Source organism: Ixodes scapularis, unplaced genomic scaffold (assembly GCF_016920785.2).
Source record: "Ixodes scapularis isolate PalLabHiFi unplaced genomic scaffold, ASM1692078v2 PGA_scaffold10__122_contigs__length_95168666, whole genome shotgun sequence".
Lineage (NCBI taxonomy): Eukaryota > Metazoa > Arthropoda > Arachnida > Ixodida > Ixodidae > Ixodes > Ixodes scapularis.
In genome coordinates, this window is record NW_024609836.1 from 33453921 (window position 1) to 33479003 (window position 25083).

At 45.9% G+C, this 25083-nt stretch overlaps 1 pseudogene; it reads right to left on the reverse strand.

Moving 5' to 3' along the window:
- LOC121834760 overlaps positions 1–6610 on the reverse strand; it is a 46772-nt pseudogene extending 40162 nt beyond the window's left edge.
- Positions 6611–25083: the final 18473 nt, after the last annotated feature.

The window sequence follows — 25083 nt, forward strand, 5'->3', positions numbered from 1 at the left end:
GCTCTTGAGGAGGAGGAGGGAAGGGTACTGAGGGGAGGGTAGACCCTTCTCCTCCTCCTCCTTCTCCTCCTCCTCCCCTCATTTTTAAATATGCTCCGGGGGGGTCACCTGACCTCGGGGGGAGGGGGTCACGTGACCTCGGGGGTGTCACGTGACTTCAGGGGGGGTCACGTGACCTCGGGGAGGCGGTCACGTGACCTCCAGGGGGAGTCACGTGACCTTGGGGGTCACGGGACCTCTGAAAGTCACGTGACCTTGGGTGTCACGTGAACCTCGGGGGTCACGTGACCCCTGGGGGTCGCGTGACCCCGAAGGTACAAGGTCACGTGACCTTGAACGTTGGTCCAATGTCACGTGACCTCGCGTTACCTTGGCCAAGGCCACGTTACCTTGGACAAATGTCACGTCACCCGAAGGTCCAAGGCCCCAAAATCACGTGACCTTGGGGGTCACGTCACCTTGGGGTGAGATTGGTGGGTCACGTGACCTTGGGGTGACCTGGGGGGCCACGTGACAACGCCGACACCGCTCAAGCCGGAAACGGGCGCCTAAGAGCTGCGCTCTAAAATGCAGCGACGTCATTACTCGTGCTTTGCGACTTAAGTGAAGTAAGGCAAAGCGAAGGCCTCCGGCACCATTCATTGCTGACTAACGCGCCTGATATTCCAGCTACTACGACATATTAGTTCTGAAGCGAGTGATGCTCGCTCGCAGGGGCACGGCTATGTTTTCCCGCCGTCCTTACTCTGCCGGTAACTTGACCAAAATGTCCACCCTGTTGGAAAATGCGGCTAACATCAAGGACATTTAAATAGGGCAGGTCCTGGCATGACGTCATGCCCGACGACGCCGGAAAAAGTACCCAATCGCAGCCTGCCTTGCGCGCCGAACCGCTCTCATCCAAACTAAATCCAACCAAGCTCCCAGCGTCTGCTCGCCGCTCGGTCGACTGCGTTAGGCTTAGGCTACGTCTGCTCCGTGCCTGCGGTCTGCTTCGTCTGCTCGCTGTCACGGCTGACTTTCCATTCCATTGACACACCAAGGCCGCGCTATGACGACTCGTTCTAGATGACGCTCCAGACGCGGTGTCGAGATCTTCCGCTACACGCCGACTTCCTACTGGTCAGGCAAGTGTTGGGCTCCAAATCTCGCCTGTTCAACACCAATTCAGTGGACGCCTCCATGCCATTGATTTTTGTGGCAAATGAACGGGTTGCCACGGAAATGCCACGGCAACGAGGGTAGTTTGCCCTAAAAATAAATTGATGGGCTCCCCATTGGTGGAGAAGAGTTCGCGGCCACGCCTACTTCCGTTACACCTCGCTCCGTGCATTGGACATAGAAACGGCATCTCCTGCCCATCATAACCTCATTGGGATAACCTTCTGCTGCAGTTAAAGTTAACTAGCCTCGAGCAAGCTGGCCCTGCAACATCAATAGATTCCTGTGCGCTTTACCATCCGTATACATAAACGCTTTACGGCACATGACGAAGAAAAAGAAAACATCACCCCAACTGTAGAAGAAGTTGCTGCTCTTTAAATAATTATAGCCACCCATCAAGAAGAACCAAGTCGGTTTTGAAAACGTTGGGCCCCTAGTTTCTAGTGATTGGTTTGTATTCCTTTTACCCCTAAAGCAGTGGTTCTCAAATGGGGGTCCGCGTACCTTTTGGGGTCCGCGAAGGCATTCTAAGGGTCCGTGAAGCCCTCCCTCATCAGTTAAGTCAGGCAATACAAGTTGGCTTTTTTCAGATTGAGAAAAAACGTTCCAATTTTCGGGTGAGTTTTCTTGTGTGTACGTCAATGAGAGAAGTCTACCTCACACTAGCCCTTAGTTATACCAAAATATTAGAAAATTATCATCATTAACCTATACCTCTCCCTTCCCCTCACCACGAACGGCGTCCTCCGTTGTCTTTGGCGTTCCACAAGGGGTCCGCGTGACATGAATGATTGAGAACCACTGCCCTAAAGTATAAGTAATTGCATGAGAGGCCGTTTTCTAGTTCTTCAGAAATTGTTGAATCGTGCTAAGCCCTTGAGGAAGCATATCCTTGTTGGCAGTTAATATTTTTGTGTTCGTCGTGGTCCTGTTTTGTCTTCAATTATTGGTGCGAATCTGTGCGAATTCTGTGTGAATTCACACAGAGTCTGTGTGAATCTGATCGTGTGACTCTGTTAGTGAAAAAATCCTCGCAATCAAAATAACAATAAAATGTCGGGCAGAATCTAACACTCGATGAGCATGGAGAATGCTGACACTTAAATTATTATCGTGAGTACAAAATATACTACATCAAAAAACCAATTCACTCCTCGGACTAATACGCTTTTGTTTTGGCGTTTTCCGTACGTGAAACCTCCTGCAGACGGTAGTACACTGTACTTGTTTATTCTGGGAGGATTTTGCATCCGATGCAAGATGCCGGAGAATTATATGAGAAATAATAGCAGCCGCACATTCACATTAGGCGAACATTATTACATTTGTAAACTATAGTTATGCCACAATCAAGAATTCGGTAGCTTGATACTTTAGGCCCCTGTTACGCTTAAAAAAAAAAAACAAAAAAAAAACAGGGTGCGGGATGGCCAAAAAGTACGCTTTTCGTGCAAGGCTCGCCGGGTTATGAGGTGCTCGGGAAAACCAGCCTTCTGGGTTAAGTCCTTATTTCGAACTCTTCTTGTTCGCGTTCATCCTTTGAAAAGCATGCGGAAAGCGCCTCGGCCCTCTCCTCGTATCCCAGCGCTGCAGCGTTCTTCCACAGCCAAAAGGCTGTCTGCTTTCATCACCGTCACTATGGCAACGAACGCCGAATGACCTTTTCGGGCGGCGCGTGTATCACTGGGGAGCGTGTTAACTACAGATGTCGCGAACCGCTCGAAGTTCGAATTCGACGTTTTTCGAACTTTGCGACATCCCAGGGGTTCAATTTCTCAAAGATCGGAACGTTCAAAACTGCCGGGATTCGAATTCGTAAAGTTCGAAGTCATCGAGGTTTCGATTTTTTTTAGGATTAAAGTTCACAAAATTCGACGGTTTTAATTCCTGTATGATTCAGTTTCGCAAGAATCGATAATTTCGAATTTGTTCGAGCTTCAAGTTCGAAAAGTTCGAAACGATCGAATTTTTTGGGGTTTAAGCTCGCGAAGTTCAAAGTCTTCGAACCTCACAAAAACCGGAGTTCTCGTAAATATCGCGCGCTGAGCTCCAGAAGTTTTACTACGAATCTTACACGTGCCGTAAAGTCCATTTAGTGCTTGCTGCTTCGACACTACTCGGTACTGGCCACAACTTCTGGCTGCTGAGAAAGCCGGCGCTCATATTAAGGCAGGCTATTTCTCTGGAGGTCCATGGATCGCGGTACCGAGAAAATACTGTACCACAGGCAAGAATAGAATTAACGCAGAACCCGACACAGAGAGAGCGCAAGCAGCACTCAACGACTAAACTCGAGACCCCCAAAAATGCGGTTCAGCAGGGTCCCCGGATGCATCCAGACCTTGTTCATTTTTTAAGCTACTGCTTCAAACATACACAAGGCTTTGTATGTACACTGGACGGCGTACAATCAACCTAAATGCCCATACCCAAACACAACTTACGAAATTTGGTTCTAAACTCGAGCCAACGTTTTTAGTATCTAAAAACTCCTCATCTAAAAACGTTGACTCGAGCGGTCTGTATACTGCTTCCTGCGCGTTTTTCTCTGGTGGAGTGGCGATGGACAGCGAACTAGGCTTGAGAGTCTAAACCTTCAATTTGTGGCTCACACGCCGTTCATCCGGGAGAAGGGCACCCCAGATATACTCCATTCACCTCTCCGCCTTCAGCCAATTGCTTCTGCGCGATTCTTCTGCCCTTGCTGACATGAGCATGCACGCACGTACAACCAAAGCACCGCGGAAGGCAGCGAGCTGGCGCTAAAGGCAGAGCTTCTCTCAGCGGTTGCGTCGCGCGCTTTGCTCGCTTTCCGAAGCTACAAACAACGAAGTCGAGGTCGGAGCAGTCGACGCCAGTCGGGGCTCGCCAACGACAAGTAAAATAGGCATTTAGATTTAAGTTGTAGTGACTCCGCCTAGGTACAACGAATAAAAGATTCGGCGCAAAATTTTGAATCCTGATGAGATTCGCAGTTCGTCGATCTTTCCAAGATGGCAGGTTCGGAAGTACGATACTTTTCGAACTTTTAAAGCAACAAGGTCGAAGGTTCGAAAATCGTTGATTTTTTTATTTAGTAAGTTCGAAAGTTTGTTAATCGCGAATTTCTTAATGCATTAAGCTCGAAATAATCGAAGTTTAAAATACAAGAAGTTTGGAAATTCGAGATAATACAATTTATAAACGCAAAAGGTTCGCCAAAGCGAAACTTCTCGAACCTTTCCTTAGGTCTGGACCTTTGAACCTTAGGCTCGAAAAAGTTCGCGTCATCTCTAATGTTAACCCAATCCCCCGCCTGCGTACACGCCGCTTCGCTGCGACAGTCTGCGGCTGCTCATTACAAAACCATTAAACATTGAATAGGAGACGGCGTTTGGAAAATCGGCGCTCCTTGCCATGGTGACGGCCTTTATCCTGCGGACAAAAAAGGTATGTCTGTCTAGCTTATTTTTTTAGTTCTTTATTGTTTAGTTATATATTTATTTATTCATTCAGTGCACCACCTGTTTTGTTTTAATAATTTCTTGCTTTTACATCAATATTTAATTATCTACTTTATAGTACGTACCCCCCCCCCCCCCCCCCCAGGAGCTTAGATGACAAACGCCCTATTCTGCTTGAATATGATTTATCCGTTGACTAAAATACACTAGATGACACTAGAACAGTACTCATTTTAAATATGCTGCTAGGATAGTTTTTTTTTCTTAATGTCGAAAAACGGAGAGCGAAAGTTTAGATATTTAAACTTAGCAAACATAACCAGATTCTCTGTCAAGTAAAGAGCAGATTGGAACAATTGGCTGTGTTACTCTAATCAGCAAATAATTTTGGTTACCTCCAATAATGACTTCTAGAAATTAGTGGGAGGGGGGGGGGGGTGAGGGAAACTTCCACTGCCAGCGCTTGTTAGGTTAAAAATGTTATATAGAAATAATTACCTACCTTTCCAATCATGTGGGTTTGGTAGCCGAGGCGCTTGAGGTGTTGCGGCATAAAAGTGTATTTCAGTGGCACAGCCCATGGTTCCGCTGGCATGATTACACCATGTTGCATACCTAGATATGAGATATCTAGATTTGGCGGCCAATATTGACGTAAAAACGGGCCACTATTGCAAAGATTTCGAGTTTTGCTACAGATATTTTGAATGCCGTCCCAAGAAAGCGATAAGATATTTGAAACATCATCGTTAGAAATACTTCAACAATATGCGACTTTAATGATGCGTTAGCATTACTACCTACATGACAGAGAAAAGCTCACGCCTTCCGTCTGCCTACAAAACAGTGAAAAGAAAAGCGCGCCGCGTAGAGAGGAGGAGAGTAAGGAGGGACAAAGGCGAGAGGGAGGTGACGTCACGGGGCGGAAGCCAATGTGCGCGAGGCAAACCGGTGCGCAGCGAAAGCAGCGTCGGGCAGCGGATGCCGCTGCTAAGTGTGCAAGGCGGGCGAGGGAGAAAGAGGAGCAGAAGCAGCGCCAAGCTCGGCTGGCCGAAATGCGACGCAAGGAGCGGCAAGCCGACGCGGGACGTGCTTGCGACAGAGGCAGGGGTGAAGCGTGTTCGGCGAGCCCTTTTTGCCGAAAAAATATAATGAAGGTCCATTGGTGGATCCCGATATAATTATTAGAAAGATCCTCGAGAAACGCCACACACGTTTCCCTTTGAGAAACGCTAACGCTGACCCCGTAATGAAGCCAAAAACAGGCAGCAAAACATGGAGGAAGCAAAAACGAAAGCCAAGACAGAAAATTGAAGGGGTTTGCGCTAGGTTTACCCAAAGAGGGACGCGTGTGGTCTTTCCCAAAAGTCATGCCAACACGGTCCCTCCAATAGATCTTCCTTAAATTTTTAAAACTCTCATTCAGTCGTCATAATGCGCAGCTATATTACTTACTTTATTAGAAAAACTGAAAGCACAACGTGCTGTCTGGTTATCACATTGTTTTGACACTTCTGCTGTTTATGACTGCTGACAATGTTACATCTCATTTTAATGCAATCAGGATTACTTGAAACTGCGCGCTAACAAACAGCGTATAAAATGTTAATCGAGAGAAAACGCACTTCAATGAAACGGTAGTTTCTTTCTTGATATAGCGGACGGTTTTGTAAACCTTCTAATTCCAAATGTAACTAAACGTCACCCAGCGTACTTTACCTGTGAGATAGGGATAACGGCCTGTCATAAGCGAGGACCTCGATGGCGTACACACAGGCTGAACGTAGTGCTGGTTAAGTATGATGCCATCCGCCGCCATCGCATCCATGTTCGGAGTGGGTATTTGAGATGACCCATGAAAGCTTACGTCATCCCATCCCTATGGTGGAAAGGCCTTTTTCATTATAATATTTATTACTCCACATATTTAATTGTTATTTTAGACAGTCAACGCCGACGGAAGATGTGTCTAACGAAGACTCGCGTACAGTAAATGTCGCCATGATATTTGTGTGGCATAAATACCAAGCAAACTGTGTCTCAGCTCTTGATACGAAAACGATAGACCTGTAGGTTGAAGTAAGCGTGACACCGGTTCTATCGTACGGAAGTCTCCCTATGAAGCGAAATATATACTTTTTTGGCGTAAATATAAAGGCCCATTCACACTCTTGCGACCTGTTAGAACTGGGTGCCTTAAAACTTCTTACAACGAGAGGACAGACACACTGGCGCCAGCTATCGGGTAGCAGTCTAAACTTGGTGGTCCGGCATATTATCGATTTCTCTGGAGCATTATCCTTTCTTTCTTGGCTCTAAAAATTTTTGTCAACGTTGTAACCCTACTGAAAAAAACCATTTGAAATTCAAACGGGTGGCAAACTGGTCGCCCGTTTGAATCAAACCTGTCGATCCGTTTGGATCAAACGTGATTATGGGATACGGGTACCCGTTTGGAAACGGTACCCGTTCGAAACGGTACCCGTTTGATACAGGTGCCCGTTTGATACGGGTGCCGTATGGTACGAGTACCCGTTCGACATGGCACGTGACCACACGTTTGAACGTGCCCTTCGAAATGGCAAATTATGCGCTAGCCCTAAATGGGTATCGTCTGGGAGGTTGGCTATCTTAAACATATTTAAGACGTCCCGAAACTCATAAACGTATTTATAACATGGAGAAAACACGTAGAACAAATGCACTCGCGTAGGTGCTTGTAAGTGGACAGGAAAACCGACACAAAAGATTGTTTTCAATTCTCCTCGAAGTTTATTACCTCTTCTGTAGACAAGTACAAACGTGCAAGCGATCTGTGAACACTATACAGGTAGACGTTCGGGGAAATTATTCTCCTGGCTGCCGCGCGAATAGGCGCTGCATAATTCTTTAGATAATTTAGAAGAGTACGCGTAGAAGAACGGTCAATCGTTGCCAACACGTAGGTTGCAGTGCACTTACCATAACAATAACACAAACGAGAGGGAACGGCTCCTTGGAAGTTTCAACACGATGCGGCGCACAAGCTGTCATTTGCCGAACCCAACCAAACCGCGAGAATTTGCGACTTCTTTGAAGAATCGCTCGTTGCCGACATACACGTGGGTCTTTTCGAACACTGATAGCTTTGGTGCACATCCAATACGTTGTCGAGAGGCGTCCCAATAAGACCGCAGGGTTAGGCGACAGATTGAAGCAGGTAGGACGAGTGAACTTCGAGCAGCAACTGACAACAAGCAGACAAAGAAAAAAGCGGCTGCAAGGCGCGCCCTTCCGGATCTCGATGCTTATCAGCGTGTAGCTCGCGCGCTGCTGTGGGTCACGTGACAGGGGCGACAAGAGAGGAGGGAGGGGGCGAGGTCAAGGCGCTGGGACCACCGGGACAGCCCCTCTCCCTCTCCCCAGGCATTCCAAGGAGATGCGTTTTTGTAGTCCCAAAGAACAAACGCGCGCGCGCGCGCGCGCGCTCGAACTTTGGAAATGGCGGCGGGGTTGCCAGAAGCTCGGCTTGCGCCCGAGCGAAGAAAGAACTCAGCGCAAGCTCGTAGTGTGAGTGCTGCAACGGCGGGCGTGCTCTCGCAATGCTCGATGTTCTTGCAGCCGCGTGTACGCGTGCTACCTTCGCTGCGCTTTAATTAAAGTGAAACGGAGTCTAGACGTACATTCTTTCACGCGGTCGCGTCTTCTGCGAGAGAGATTCGAGCTGAATAAGTAAATTGAGGAAACAAAGATAGACAAAGTATTAAAGTCTGGCAAAAATATCGGCTCACCAACGTCGCGGGTTTACGTAAAACAAAAAAAAAAAGGTGTTAGTTTTAGTTGCAGTATAATCGAAAATCAGCGCAATTGAAATATAAATATAATTACTTGCATTACGCGGACGATCTGAAATCGATGAACCGGCGCTCCCAGCCTTCCGGAAAACATTGGCTGCCACGGCTGAAACGCTAGGCGTGCCCACGCCGCCGATCTGTACGTTCAATATCAAACGGGCTCCGGAGAGCCGTTTGATTAAACCGGTGCAGTTTGCAACATGGTCGCCGGTTTGAGCAACCGTGCGACAACTTTGCCCAAACGAGTCGCCCATTTGCCCAGACGAGCGACCCGTTTGCCAAATAGGTGACCGTTATGGCTCATACGGGGGACCCCTTTGAGCCATACGGGCGACCCCTTTGACAAACTGGTGACCAGTATGGTTAAACGGTTACCGGTATGGACCCGTTTATTTCCATATGGGCGCCAAATGGTTTTTTTCAGTAGGGAAACGAGCCTTTTTTATAGGTACTACGCACATTTGACCTAGGGAATCCCGCAAAACCTTCGCTCTTGTGAAATGCAGTTCCAGGATCACCGCATAGATGGCGCCAGAGTGCCAGTGATTTGCCTGGTGTTTCCAAGTCCTAAGAAATTTTAAGAGGTTTCAACAGCTCTCGTCTCTTTCGGTCGTACTCGGTTGCAAGAGTGTGAACAGGCCTGAGCGAGGGGAGAATTTCACAATATGACAATGGAATTGATTCTTAGTTCACAAATGGAAATAAAAAACTAGTTCTAAAATAAATGAGAATCAAATTACAGAATATTTACTCAAACCATGGAGAAAATGCAAGGACCAAAGGGTTCTTTATTCTTGAAATGTTTCTTATGTTCGAGATATCTCACCGTTGCCTACATTTTCCCATTCGAATGAGTTGTGATTTAGTTGTGCTTCGTTCTGCCCTTTCTGTCAACATATGTAGCCATTGGAATCGTGCGACAAGATAGTGTCACCACGGTGCGCTTCCTAGTAGAACCAGTTTGAATAAACCACGGCCGAACTGTCATAGATATTCTGTGTAGCAACCAACCTTAGCTTCCGATCAATGTCAGTTTTGGGGAGGAGGAGCGACCGTGACGCCCAAGCGATTAACTTTAGTAGTACATGGATGGGGACAACAAACACACGCATAACCGAACGCGGCGTCAGCGTTCGGCTGGAGTTCGTGTTTTCCGGTGAGGGGGAGGAGGTGCTCTTTTGTTTCCACTCCGGCCTGCAGCGTGCACGGTCCCAGCTCAGCACAAAAGCCGAAGTGGGTCAAGCTCGCATTCTCTGAGGACAGATCCGGCACTTAAAGTCGCTTCGTCGATTGTTAATATTTTTCACATTAAACTGTGCCCCGCGCTCTATTGTAGAAGATGACATGGACATGCTCATAAAGACTCTGGGCATGCGCACAGGCCTTGTGTTGAGTAGACACCGAGGTGTGGGGAAACGAACGGGTCGGAGCACCCTTATAGTTCGATCACCTGCCCATTACCTGAGCACATTGCTATACAGGGTGTGCGGGCCACTTCCGGCCACCTTGACAGGGGGACAGAAATACGTTTGGTTCTCCTATGTTTACCTTGTGTTTGCGTGGGTGCGCAACGACTCTTTGATTCACGAGCGACCAATTCCGTGAGAGCTACGCTTTAGAAATGCCCCAGTGTCGTGCTTTTAAGTTGCCGATGCGTATCGGCATGGACAAAATGTCCCAAGTGAAGTTATTTTGATTATCTTCAGACGAGGGACGCCGCCGAGATTAGGTGATCGCATGATGACGGCATTGGCAGAGTGCGCTAGCCTGCTTCGATGTGCTGCCTATAGGTGGCGCAACGCGAGAAGCGCGAAAATGGGGCGCCGGCGCCGCGGCACCTCGACCGGCCAATTTCTGTACAACGATGGTTCATTACGGCGCGTACAAATGCAATGTGCACGGTGATCTAGGAAAGAAACCTTACACATCATAACACGCAAGTCAAAATGCTACAACATTGTGGACTACAGAGACTCGCGTCGTGCGAAAGGAAGAGTAATAATAACATTTCGGAGGATTGTCTGCTAAAACCTAGACCCGGCTCGGGCGACGCCGCCGGGAAAGTTCGGCACGCATCTTCGGCGGCTAGGGGAGGTAGGAGCAAATCGCCAAAACCTCGCCGTTAACAAAGAAAAAAAAAAGAAAGGAATTGGACGCGTTTAGGAATTTCTAGATTTTAAGGAGACATATACACGCTACCTAAAAGCAAGTAACTAAATACGTTACTCGTTCGTTACCGACCCTCAAAAGAACGCGTAACTTTACCTGAAGTGTTAGCGAGTTACTTTTCTCGTTAATTTGACGGCCAAATACAGGGTGTCACAAAAACAAAATTACAGGGTTCTTGTTTACCGCAAAAATAAACTAGGCATCACCGAACGCTCATTCTCCGCCCAGATGTAGAGCTAGAGGACACAGCCAGATGCCAAAGTTTCAGCCCGATCCGATATCTTATTCAAAACTTAAAAGTGATTTTCTGAAACTTTCAATAAGAAAATGGAGCCCATTTCTGCCCGTTTTCGGTTTCTGGTGCCCACAGAGCCCCATGTATTTGAAAACTCCGTCGGTCGCCTCTTTCCCATTGGATATTCAGACAATCACTTATAGCTTTTGAATAAGGTGTCCATTCTGGCTGAAACTTTGGCATCTGGTTGTGATCTCTAGCGCGACCTTCGGGCGAAGAATGAGCGTTCGACGATGCCAAGTTGATTTTAGCGGTAAAAAACAAAAAAAAAAACTGTTTTTTTTTAGTAGTCATTGCACATAAGCAGTAGTTCGTTCTCAAAGTTTTCATCAGTTATGTTTCCTCGCTTCCTTGAGAATACATCTCCGCTGACGCTGAAGCGTCGTTCCCTTGACGCGCTTGAGGGAACGGCAGTGTTGTGCTCTGAAAGAGCTGGTGAATGTGGAATTCCTCTCTCTTTTTTGTTCTCTCTGCTGCTAAAGTTCGAAGTTGACAATAGATTATGTGCCTTCCCGCGTTGGCAGTCTCCGGGTTTACATTCGGTATGTGCACTATTCTAGAAGGTTCCACCAACGAACCTATGGGGAAAGGAAGTCGTCTGCTTCTAGCACATGAGTAGCGGTTACGTCAGAACGACGCCGGGCTCTGATTAGCTTTGATTGAAAGGATAGTGGGTAGATCTCAATAAGAAACACCTTAAGGCCTACCCACTATTTTTTTTATCTGCCAATTAGAGTTTACCATTCTGACATCATCGCAACCCCCGCAAAGAAGCAGACAAACTTGCGCTGCGCATTATGTTGCTGAGTGAAGGGCAATCTCGGCTTTAGTGTTCGACCAGGGCTGCCAGCGCACAGTGAATTTCGCAGATTAAGGTAATAATCAGGTCTATCTGGGAATAACGGAAATCTTGTGGTTGGAGGGAAATTTTGGGCACCGTATATATCTGGAATTTTGAAAGGTCAATTTTTTTTTTTTTGCGATAACATTGCATTTAAGCTGTTTCGGCTATATTTAGACTATTCCCTCCAGCCATTTGGCGGTTTGTTGTGCGACCATTTGGCAACACTGAGTAGCACTCGAACAACGGTTTTCGGCAAATCAGTTTTCATTCCACCCCTCGTCCCCATGAAACACGCCGAGGAAGGGCCAAGCCAAGTCGACGCTTCTGAGAGCACCGATGAGCCTTCTTGAAAATTACAGTTTTAGTACATGAAGATATGCTGCAATGTCTGGAGATACAGGCTTACCATGATCAATTATATTTCGTAAAGTGCCATGCACGAAATGGTACTTATTGTGTGTCGTGTTCCGTGTGTTTGAGTTTCAGAACTCTCGCTTGTGTTACATCTTTTGTTTGTGAATGACTATTATAAAACGCGCTAATTAAGTTATTAAAGCAGTACGATGTTTTGATGACGTGCTTAACATCTAAGGTGAAAATAGGGTTCTATTCGATAGTTTGCATCTCCCTTCGCCAGACTGGCTTTGGCCTTGATTTTGGCCCGACAAACTCATTTTTGCGAAAGTACGCGTGGCTTTATAATATATGTCTCGTGGTAAAAATGGAGGTGATGCAGAAAACAAGGAATATTTAATATTACACAATTTTCGGGGCAAGCAAATAAACTTTCGGCAGAAATGAGGAATTTTCAGGCGTCGGCAAGGGGAGATTTTGATTGTCCGTGTCGGCAGCCCTGAGTTCGACTGAGGTGTTCAGCAATAAACGTTGGCATACTCTCATACTATTTAGTTATTTTTCGGGTTGCCCATATGCCTCTGCCGCAGTATTGTGCCCGTTACCGAAAATAAGTAACGAAATAGCGTTACTCGTTAGCTTGGAAAAAAAGCTAACGCGTTACAGAGATCTTTTACTATTTTGCAAATGTAACGAAATACCGGTGTCGTTACTTGCCATGACTAACGGACGTTACTTTTACATTAGCTTTTCGTTACTTTGTGTTTCACTGTTAGCATATGACAGCTGCTAGTATATGACTGTAGAGTCTCAACCACAAACGCCTCCATAAGATTGTCGAACACATTTTGAGACACGTGAGCTTGATGAATACGGTCGATCTTCCTCTGCTTCAGCAAGGGCTTGTTGGGAAAGTGTGTTGTAGTCTCTGTCTTTCGTTCTTTTTTTTTAGATTACCGCGAACTCTGATAGCGTCTGCGAATGGAGGGACTGGCGGAAAAGAAAAAAAAAATTAGGACTGATGCGAAGCACCACAGTTAATTTCTAGTTTTCAGTGGTGTGATGCAACGAAATATTAAATCAATAAACTGCATCACGAATTATAGAACAAAAACTCACTCTCTAAGTAAATCGCAAACTTAAACAAATGTCAAATAAGCGCGTTTATATGTAACTGCTATGATTCCCATTTACCCTCCTTCTAAAATATACAAGTAAACCAGTGTGTCGAACCGAAAAAATACGGGTTCGGTTACGGTTCAGGTTCAGGTAAATTTATTTTGTTCCGGTTCAGTTCCGGTTCGATTAATTCGATCCGCGAACCGGTTCGCGAACCGGTTCGGAAATTATAAATGACAAATTGCAACATCAAAATAAATTACAAATAAAACATCTGAAATCAGCACATACGAAACGGGATACATCGTAGTGTAAGGCTCAGGGATTTCTACCAGGAATGGTTTCTTTATGTGCACTCAAAGGTTACCTCATCGACGTTTACGCATTCGGACTTCATCTAATTGGGTCCGACGCAGTAGCTGTAAAATCCGCGAGCTCCTTACAAACCCACTTACAAGCAGAACTCGCTAACTATCCCGCCACCTCGGCGTGTAAGCAATTGAAGGAACAGTGGGGAGAAAATACAGCTTTCTTTATTTGAACTAGCCTTCGGTAACTCAAATTAGACCCTTAAAGAAGTTTTCATTAAACAAGTTACGGAATATGAAAAACACTTCACCGAACGCAATGCCAGAAGGACGTAACAGGATAAATATTAAAATAGAAAAGTTCGCTGTCTCACAAATATGTTAGCTTCTAAGTGCCTATACGAAACCGGATGCATTATTATCGAACTCCCACAGCCTTTTCTTTTCTCATTCCAATGGAAGCAAGCTTCAAGAACTCGCGCGTTCTAGAAACGTGTTATGAAATGAGCACACAGCAGCATTTAGGATTTACGAGATTGTAGGAAAATGAAATCCCGTGACGCTATCTTTTTTTTTTTGCACAGCCTTCCAATTCTCTTTTTTCCGTGCAAGCCGCGACCAGCGCAATACTGGTTCCTATGTCAAGATTCATGGATGCAGCGTTTATATTCCTAAGACTGAGTGGAGAAGAAAAATATGTAAGCGAGGTGTGTGTCAGTTGACGGCACTTAAAAGACAAATGGCATTGATAGCACATTCATTGTGACATGAGCCGGTAACCGTTATTTTTTTCCGGTTCAGTTCCGGTTCGGGTTCATCGCGATAACAATATAACGGTTTGGGTTCGGGTTCAGTTCCGGAAAAAATACCGGTTCGGTTCCGGTTTTCGGTTCGGTTCGGTTCCGGTTCGACACCCTGAAGTAAACTGCACTAAGCCGTTTTCGAACACTTTTTCGCTAGCTTACATTAATGAGCAATGTGAGATGTAGCTGGAAAACTGCGACTAATCAAACGACCTTGAAAGAAAGATGCGTTCTTTTGGCTAAGAAAACTTGACGACATTTTAACGGAAACATTGTAAGTGACATTGAAGGATAAATCACCTTAAAGGGATACTACAACCAAATTTCGGCGCTCATTTTTTGTTCTATATGTGTTCAAAAAAGCAGCATCACATCGAACATACCAATATCTTGTTAAAAAAGTCACGAAAAGGAATTTTAAAACGAAATAAACGATTAGCAAAGAGCACCTGGTGGATGTCGCTAACGCCTCGCTTTTAATGCCCGTCAAGGAACCTTGACAGCTAGTGACGGAGGTTGTCTCGTCTCTGGCCACGACGAGAGAAGAGGTGCAGGAGGAACTCCCCTCTTCCCGAAAATGCCGTTTGTGTGTCGCAGAAGTCGCTATTGTCCCCCTACAAGATTACAGAAGATTAACCCGTCACTCAAAATTCGTACAAATTCGCTTCGGTGCCTGGAACGACTAGGCCATCCTCTCGACGTCAGCCTTGCCGTAGCTTTGCTCGTCTTGAGACGACCTACGTGACGATTGCGTAGGATGTCACGTGGTCTCCGCTGGCCTTCTCCGAGCGCTTGCCAGAGTGGGCCGTTTATAACGATAAATACAGCCACCAGGCTCAAGATACAAACGTGCATTGTGATTTACGGATATTGTGGATCATATTCAACCTATTTTTGAACACGACAGGAATATTTCAAATTTCGTTGAAGTATCCCTTTAATGTGATTTTTCAAATTAGAATTCGACGTCCTGGATGTGATCATCAGCTTGAGTTTCGGCATACAGAGCAGACATTTAATCAGCAAATTGTCTGACTTTGTTTTCCTCAGTTTAAACATAGCATTTAACCCGGTCCATATTAACGGAGCTTTGGTGGCCGTTGCCATCTTGCACGAAAAGTGATTGCGAGATGGCAGTAAAAGGGGCTTTTATAACAAGCGTTTCAAAACGGCCTTCTGGGTTAGAGGCAGAAGTTGCATGACAGAGGCAACTAACTCTACAGTACTCGGACTGCTCACAAACAATACACCTCATAGCCACACCGGTCTTTGTCACAGTCCGGTTGACGCTACACAAGCAAGGAAAAGAGGACACCGATCGTTTATTATAACCAATAATTATAACCAAAGAAGATTATTGGTGATTATAAACGAAGTATAGCGCCGGCCATACTTTGCTTATAATCACACGCCTACTCGTAGTATCCTTACGTGTAGATATGATTAAAAATGGTGGCGAGCGTTTATAAGCTCTTTACTCTAAGTTTGTCTTTTATGTCCAAAAACCTTTTTTCTTTCTCTTTTTTTTTTCACACCGGCAGCGGCAAATTAAGGGCGAAGCAGGCGAAAGCCATCGTTATAGCAGGTACGAATGTGTCTCTTTAGAAGAATGGTACAGTAGCCTTCACAGACAACCAGAAACTGCGAGAGGGATAACGCGGGCGCAGCGTCCAGCAATAGATAATTCGTTCTTTGAATGCCAGGGAGTAGGGTGCTAGCTGCGATACAAAGAAGGTGCCGCCCGTGGTGTTTACGCAGTCTTTCGTCTAATTTTTGAGGCGCTATGGGAAAAAGGGTGCCCAGAGGATTTATTGAGAGGCGACCTTTTGAACGCGAGTCGTTACCCAGCGAGAGTCCCCACCTTTGTACCACGGCGGCAAGGATTTTAAAAGATAGTGACGTCCTTCTGGTGATGGACGCCTTTCAGTTTTGCGATAACCTTGCCACTTATTTTGGTTCAAAGCGTGGAAACGTCAACGCTTCCACATTTAGCGTTTATCCCTTCTGTTGTTGACAGAACGATAATTTATTTATTTTGAAGAGAAGGATTTGGCCAGCTGGAGTATCAGGGACGATTAGGCAGAATCCTTTGAGCGGCGGCAAACTGGACAAGAATGATGAAAATAATCACTGGAGAAGGGGAACAAGGGGGACAGAGGACAAACACTAATCTCCAAACACAGCTAGGTTGTTGCCTTCTGAGCGGATGTCTCTTTCCAGCAAGACGGCTGCTTTTTCAGGGCACGGCGACTGTGGTAGCTTCGATACAAAGACTCCACCAAGGACGCTTATGCATTCCCCAAAGCGATAATTTCGCGTCTTTTGGGCCCGGTCGTGGAAACGTTGAAAGTGCCTTCCCAGGGAGTTTGAAATGACGCCGTTTATACATAGCTTTGTTGGGGTTTCTTTGCCAATTTTTGTAGTGCGCAGAAGAAAAAAAAAAATTTCTTTCAAACTATTATACGGCCATTTTTAATCAAAAGTAACGTGTAACGGGTAACGTAATTCTATAGCAGATACCGTAAAATATTAACGACATTACTCGTTTCTCATTCGGGATTCTAATGAGTACGTTAGTATGTTACTATAAAGACGAACGCGTTACTAGTAACGTCGTTACTTGTAGCGCGTTAGTTCCAACACTTCTCTGTCGTGATAGGCACATACTCAGGTTAGAATTAAAACGGAACTGTTTGAGACCTTTTAGTGTTCATGTCGTGTTTCGCCTGCAGTCTCGGGGTTTATCTCAAAGTCTATGTAAACCCACTCGTCTGCGCCCTTAGATTCACTTCAGGTTATTTAAACGTTGAAGTACGCGTTACTCTTCAAAAGCAACGAAATGCCTTTACTCGTTACTTGTCCTTAAAGGTAACTAAGTACGTTACGCGTTCCTTTTCTAGAAAAGTAACTAAATACGTTACTCGTTACCGAAAAAAGTAAGTACGCAGAAGTAAGTCATGTCTGGTTTTAAGTCGTTCTCAGATATGTAGACCAGGCTAGTCTTCGAACAGGTAGTCCTGAAGATGCGCCCACGATACCTTTGCTAGCTTGTCATTTCTTTGAGAAACATGTGCTCTTTCTTTTCAGCCAAGGGATTAGGAAGGCATGTCGATCCCGCATAAGTAAATTTTAGGAGGTACGGCAGTTAGCACTCGAAGGTAAACGTTCGGCAGCCCTCTGCCTGGTTAGGAGTAGACATGACGCGAAAAAAAGGGACTCTAACCAAAAATTTAATAATCATTTACCGAACTGGTCCCGAAACGTCGGGTAAATGATTATTACATCTTTGGATAGAGTCCCTTTTTTTCGCTTCAGTTAGCACTCAACGGTGAGACTTTGAAAGTTCTTGCTACTCACTGCGTGTCCTCACAAGAAAGCGAAAACAATAGCTAACCGAAAGTAACATACTCCCCACGCCAGTTCCGTCAGTTTATTTTTTTTTTTTTTTTACCTCCGCGCACCCCGTATACAAAACGTTCGAGGCCACGTTCGGCATGAACCATTTTAACACAAGCCTAGGGATAGCGAAGACGGATCTCCTTCGTTCGCTGGCGAGAATCACCGCTCTCATCTCAACCCCAGTACGCCTACTCGATCCGCCAGCGAGCAAAGAGCTATCTGACAACAGGATCAAAAATAATTTCATGTCGATTTCATGGATTACTGGCATTGGTGAATGTCGTTCGGTAGTCATTTTTGTATCCTCGAACACACAAACGCTTCGTAAAGGCATCTTCCAACGCATAAAAACGACAAGCATGGCCATGTGTTGCCGTCGTTGCCGCTTACAACTGTGGGACACACGATTGAACCCGAGCTCCGTGTAACTCCGGCGGGCCGAAGGACGTGAAAGCGCACATAGTGCAACACTGGACGCTGGTAGGTTTGAATTGTCAAAGGTGGCAAACATTTCTGCCATCGACTATAGAATGGAAAGGTAGGTTACCTATATGTTTCACCTGGCACGCTGCCTTGTGCGAACCTGTTGCGTGGCAATAGATCACTTAATCACTTAATCAGGCTAGCCTGCAAAGGAGAATTCGTCGGTGCACCGTCCTCATAAATATGTTTGTGTGTCTCTGTGTGGTGCGCGCGCCCGAAGCATGCGCGCGTGCGTGCGCGTGTGTTTGTGTCCGTGTGTGTGTTTCCGCATTAAAGTTAGTTATAGCAGCGCTTTGTTTTTGTCTCGTCTTTCTTGTCCGTTTCCCTGGCACTTTTATTTTCTCCATATACCGTAGGTTTGTGTACTCCGTGATACATCGCTGTAACTGAACTATGAGCACAACCTATTATCTTTAAATATATTTACTTGCATTTCTAATTATTACACCTGGCCATTGACGACGCCCAGTGATTAATACTTCGATTGAAAGAATGTCGAGAACAATGGTGACACCGGTGCACTATACATGTCCGGGTGGATTCTAGGCTCCGGGCTCCCCCCGCTGTTTAACAACAATTTGCATAAGCGGCTCTCCGACTCTGAAACTCGAAACACAACAAATTCACACGTGATAAATAAGATCAATTAGTATCATTTTAAATTCGCGTGGCAGGGCCGATTATAAACGGACGTGCTTCGTGAAGAGCAAATAAGCCTCTCCGTTTTCTAGATAGCAAAGATGGCTAGGCACGTCTGCCTCCGTGCACAACAATTCTTAAACACGGAAGCTGGCTCGTGCACTTCCATGGAGCTCAGGACAATCTCAGCAACACCGTTGAACCCTAAGGGCGGTAGGCAAACTTTACAAAAGAAATTCGTATATTTTCCTTTATATTAAATGATTAGCTATATGCAATTCAATGATGGCCTCTGGTTCACTGTAGTCAGTATAAAGACCCCGTAAAAATAGAACTAAAGCCAAGTACAAAAGAATGTAGAGCCACTGGGGCTAAACACCAGCAACAATCTAGCTTTCTTAATCCAAACTTAGAAACTTGTACATCGCAAAGCAGACCCGCCGCAACCATCCCAGTTTATTTAACAGACTACATACAAATGTACGTACTTAAAGCTATAAACTCGTATTCAGTCAGTTGTCTCAGGACAATAGAAAAAAATATCAGAATAATTCATACCAAATCATCTGCCATGATGAAGACAATGTGGGGTTTCTTTTTTACAACCTTCTCTTGCATTGACATCCCAACTAGGGCCAGGAGTACCAGTTCAATCATCCTGTAAGAACAAAGGATATTCCCCCGATTTGAGCATAATCCCAGCAATTTTCCATAATAAAAGTCTTGTGAAAAATGAAATGTCTAGTCATTGAGACACACTAAAGATATCAATAATTGTTTCCGTTTATAACAGCCTAAACGCCGCCGTCTTATGCGCCAGCTTTCCCGCAGTGTTTCTCTTCCTGTCACGTGATTTCCCGCCGCACTGCGGGTGACCAGCGCGGAAACTGCCGCCCTGCCGCGGCGAAACATTTCCAACCTGGTGGAACCGTGCCGCTCAGCCGCTGCGGCTGGCGGGAGTGCTGCGAAGGCAGAAATCGCGCTGCTCTAGTGGCAAAATTCGCTGCATGTGAAACCCGCTTTACGTGGAAATTGTAAGCTCCTCTCATTGTGCAAACAAAGGCTCGTGTAGCTTTAGGCTGCCGCTCGTGACGGTGTGCGTAGGATTCTTGCGAAGGCGTAAAATATAATTTTCGCACTGTGATAAAAACAAGTAACTCGTAAGTGAAAAGACAGTGAGTGCGCAGGCGAGCTGGTGATAGCTAATCATGTCATATAACACCTGAGATTGTGGTGGAAGAAATTGGAAACTTTAAGTAGAAGGAACAGACACAGACTCGTATTTCATAGCCACCCGTTTTTACATCAAATATCGTCTTTGTGCGCACCGCGGAATACTTACTACTTTTCTCTGGATGAGTCAAACAAAGTGGCGTCGTAATTGATCAGCTTTCTTGTCACTTGATTATGTGGATGCTTGGGCTAGTTAGAATTTCATGCTTGGATGGAACAGCGCGGATGAACAGTCACGCTCACGGGCACACAAGAATGAAACAGACTCGCAGCGCTGTCTTGTGTTTTTCTTGTCACATTTTTAATATTTTGCGTAATGTGCCGCAGATTATGTGTGTTCTATGTGTGTGTCCGTACTTCACTGTGAGACTTTCGTAGAATATGCGTGTTCTATGGTGTGTGTTCGTACGTCACGGCGAAACGGCATAAAAGTTGATTGCTGAAAGTTGTTCTTATTAGCATGAGGACCCCACTCTTCTTTGCTCCTGAAAAAAAAAAATAGCTGTTGTCTAATAGTTAGAGTTCCGTGTTTTCGTATAAATCCTATAAACTCCGAAAAACATCCGCTGGTAAATTTTTGAATTCGGATTTATGCGACAAACCCCGAAATTCAACGTACCAATGCCAGGGGAAAAAAATAAAGACGGTATTTTAAGTTTGGTGAGAGCACAGGTCCTAGGAAAATGCCACTCAAGTATTTTTTTTTTCAAATCTCCGACCATTTACGAAAGGGATTTTACCTCTTATCTCAATGTTCATTCAGAGCCACTGGTCATTGTACTTTCGGGTCATGGCAAAGGTCGCTGTTCCGTTCTCCAGTACTACTATTTGTGTTTCTTGTAGGAAGGAGTGCTTTGTTTTTTCTAACACTGAAAGCTATGAACCACATAAATTTCATACACGAGGGAAGAGGGTGTGAGCAGTGCAGCTTCTATATAACGCTGTTTACCACTCAGCCCCACGGAGCCAAGGGTAGGCCGAAGGATGGATAGGATGGAATAAATAAGAGCTTCCCAGTGACTACTTCCAAAAGTTTATTGATTTTAAGGTATCGACATTTATCGAAGCAACACTTGTTTGCAAATTGTTTCGTGGGGCATATTAGTATTGCCAACGGATGGAAAAGCGTCAACTAGAAATTTAGATCAAGAAATATAAATTGGTGCAAACCGCGTTCTCTTGAATCAAGCATACATAGAGCACACGGATATTATATATTTAAGTTTTTGCTGTTTATTCCACGATATGGCGATGACGAGCGATTGGCACTGCGCCGATCGTGCGTCGTATGGTGACATGATATGGAAGTGACGTTGCGTTGATTGAGCGTCGATACGTTGTTAATGAATAAATGATTTTAAGGTAGTGAGGTGTTTTCCCGCCAAATATAGAAGGAAACAAATTGGTACATAGGTCACGTGACGTTAACTTTTCCGTCCAATTTAGCGGGGAAACGTTTCGTTTACGCTCACGCCGTCGCGAAACCGGGGCACTGGCCACTAATGGCGCATTCACACTGGAAGCGGATCCGCGTTTGCGAAGCGATTGCGGATGCGGTTCGCGAGCGACCACGTTCAGACACACCGAGGGGCGGTTGGCGGTTTCTCGGCGATCACGCGTGATCTTTTGAGACTTGCGTTTGGCAACCCTGCTTTGCAATTCAAAATCCACTGTAATCGAGGATCCAAAGCCAAAATTTTGCATTTTGGTACTCTGAAGATTTTTCTCCGAGATGTTCGCACGCATCACGAGATCAGGCAGCTGATGATGATGATTTTGGGGGTTTAATGGCGCAAGAGCTACGAGGCCATCTGCGCCAAACGATAGTAACAATCAGCATGCTTTGGTGAGAGTTTTAACAAAGTGCAACCTAGGATTTGGTAAAGCTATATTTGGTATAAAATGCCAATGCTAGTAAGAAAGTCTATTACCCTGCTAAAAGGGACTATGGAATTCTCCCCCAGCAGGAGGGCCGGATGAAACGGGATCTGTTGTTGAAACAACTACGAGGTCAGGCAGCGAAAAAAGAAGCATGGACCCGCAAAACTCGCCTGTGATTCCCTCGAATTTGCCCACAAGCGAAGCCCAGCTAGGCGCGTCTTGCTGACTCAGAACAGGATGCCCCCAACCTTTTCTTCGAAGTGGACCCTTTCCGCATGACTAGCTGACCTTGTTTTCAGGATAGAGGGCCAGTTTTCCCCCCTCGTTCGCTCTTATCATTTTCGAAGGGTTGAGCGGTGGGGTGGACCGTGGAGCAGGGGAATGTGTTCGGTGCTAGCCGGTCGTGGCTTCGTTGGCAGCGGACTCTCCTCTCTTGAATCGCACGTCGATCGAGTCTACTGTTTGTTTGACATTAAGCTCAAATAAACACCGTATGGATTACCTCTGCATCGTCTGGTACGTACACTTTATTTCTTAAGTATGTTCCCTTTATTTCTTTTGTTAGTAGTAAACGTTACAGGTTGAGCTAGCGCAAATACCCTACCCGCTCCGCGGCAGGGCTTTGGCTAAGCAATCAGGCTCACGACGTGTCTATCGGCCTTCGTGGTGGTCATGCACGGTGTCGAAAGCTTTCAATAGTTCACGCTACTGTCTCAGTGGGTACAAAAGCTGACATTTCGGTCGATCAGGGGCGGATTCCGACGTTCTACGGGCAGAGACTAACAAGGCAGCGAGTTTCGGCCTGTTGCACACGGGAGAATAAACAAACACTTGCCCGTACCAAATCAACGGTACGAAGCCCGTTAAAATTACGAGTCAATAATTTTCGCGGCGGCTTCAAGTGACGGACGTGAACATGACGTTTCTCCGTTGATTTGTCTGCTGTAACGCTAGGACTACAGGGCCTTGGACGCCTCACCAGCGACAGGTGCCATCTTGTTTCGAAAGTCACTGACGTCACGTCAGCGTCGTGTTGTGATTGGTTGCCGCTTTGCGGTTTGTGAAAGCGGTTGGGAGAAATCGGTCCCGAAGCGGTCGGCAAAAACGCGCTCCAACCGCTCTATCCTAGCCGCTTTGCGGTTGAGAACGCACGGATCCGCTTCGCGTTTGCGGATCCGCTTCCAGTGTGAACGCGCCATAACAGTTGTCGCTGGAAAATAAAATCCGATAAGTTCCGAATTTTAGGCAAAAAACGCAGTTCATAAAACACCCTCCACATTTGACGAAAAACAAACTCCGAACACATGGCATCCTACTTACAGGCACCAATATACGCTTATCTTGTCGCCTTAATTTGAATTGAAACGTCAGCACCAGTAATGAAACCTGCAGGTTTAGCGCCCGCATTTGGTAAGGTCTTTCGCGTTGTACCCTTAAAATTTTTTAATGTTCTCATACAAGTGTCATAGTATAGGGAGTATTCACTGGTGGCCATAGCTGTGCGCGCGAATGCTGAGCGCGTGCTGATGGCGAGCTTCCACAGTTCTTTTGCAACGTACATTCAGCACCATCAAGAGTGCCGGTCTTAGCAGCCTATGGATGAGAGCTCGTTCTGAGCATGCGCTCTAAACAGCACCCACAAATATGGCGTCCAGTGAATACTCCCTATACGTGCTTGCATTGACGTCACGGGGGGATCGGTGGCCGAGTGGTCTAGCGCACACCAGCTCGGAGCACGTGGAGCGAAAGCTCGCGCTGCAGAACCCAGGGATCCTGGGTTCGAGCCCCACCCCTGCCCGTTTCGATCTGGATGAGCATCGTACCGGCGTGCGGTCGTGTATCACTACTGCGTGATGCACGTTAAAGACCCCAGGCTAGCGGCGGTACCACACTGGCTAAATTTCTCATCTACAGCTGGGAGACTCGTCGCCCCTGTGAGGCAGACAAAGTTCTAGGCTGTATAAACACACACACAACCCAATTCTTCTTCTTGACGTCACGGCAGCCGCCATTGCTCCGTGCCATCTTCCAGAGCCCGTACCTCCTACGGCATACATTTGCCCCCATCGACTCTGTTCTTCTCCACAAGGCTTGCAAAGAATAACAAATTCGTTATTGCGAAATGTATGCTGCAGAAGGTACAGGCACAGGAGCGTGGTGCGCAGCAATGGCGGATGTTACGGTGCCATATGACGTTACATGTAAGGCATGTATGCCAGTAACTCAGAGTACCTCGACCGGGTTCATCACAAAATCTAGGCTGGGGACAAGTAACAATGAGCTAGAGGAAAGAAAATCAGGTAATCTTCAAAGTTGTCAGTTTGATGCGTGAAATACGCTTCGTGGATAATTCCATTAGACGCTTCGCGTCCCATGCGAGTGGTATTTTCGGTGAGTGTGGCGACAACAAATAGTAGGAACATAGCAGAAGCCTCCCGCATTAAAGGCGAAATGTCCAATGAAACGTGTCTTATGTAATTTTAGTATAAGGTTTGACGTCTCGCTGATTATGGAGTATTTCTGCACTGATGAACAAACCAGCCTTCGTCACTGCTATATGTTCCGGTGTCCGTCGCAGCAAAATAAGCACAAAGAGCGCTGTCAAGTGGTGAAAAACAAAAGCTCGATTGGTGTGTTCTGCATTTATTTCGTTCTATATACTATCAGCCAAGAAACAGATGAAATTTCATTGGCTTGTGCTTGGCAATTGAACGAAGCGTTGGGTATGTTGAAAGAGGTAGGCAAATTAAGAGCCAATATAGGTTTCCCTCACTTTCCGTCGGCAGATCTACATTACATCGATTTATTCTACTCCGCCTATTTGCGCTCTCAATTTGATATTTTCTAGCGCAGCGCTCGATTACCGTAAAATAACAAACAAACGCCCTCCTCCCACCCTCCTCTTCCCTTCTTTATTGAATGAATCCAACCAGAATGTGAACACGGGTTTTTAAACGTAATCGTCGGGTAGCTTTCAATTGGAAAATATATTGTTTTTCTTATTAAGATATGACAACCAACCAATTCCTAAATCAGGGGCCCAATGTTTCGAAACCGGTTTGGCTTCTTCTTTAGGGGCGACAATGGAGGAAAGGAGCCGCAATCTTCTTTTTCTT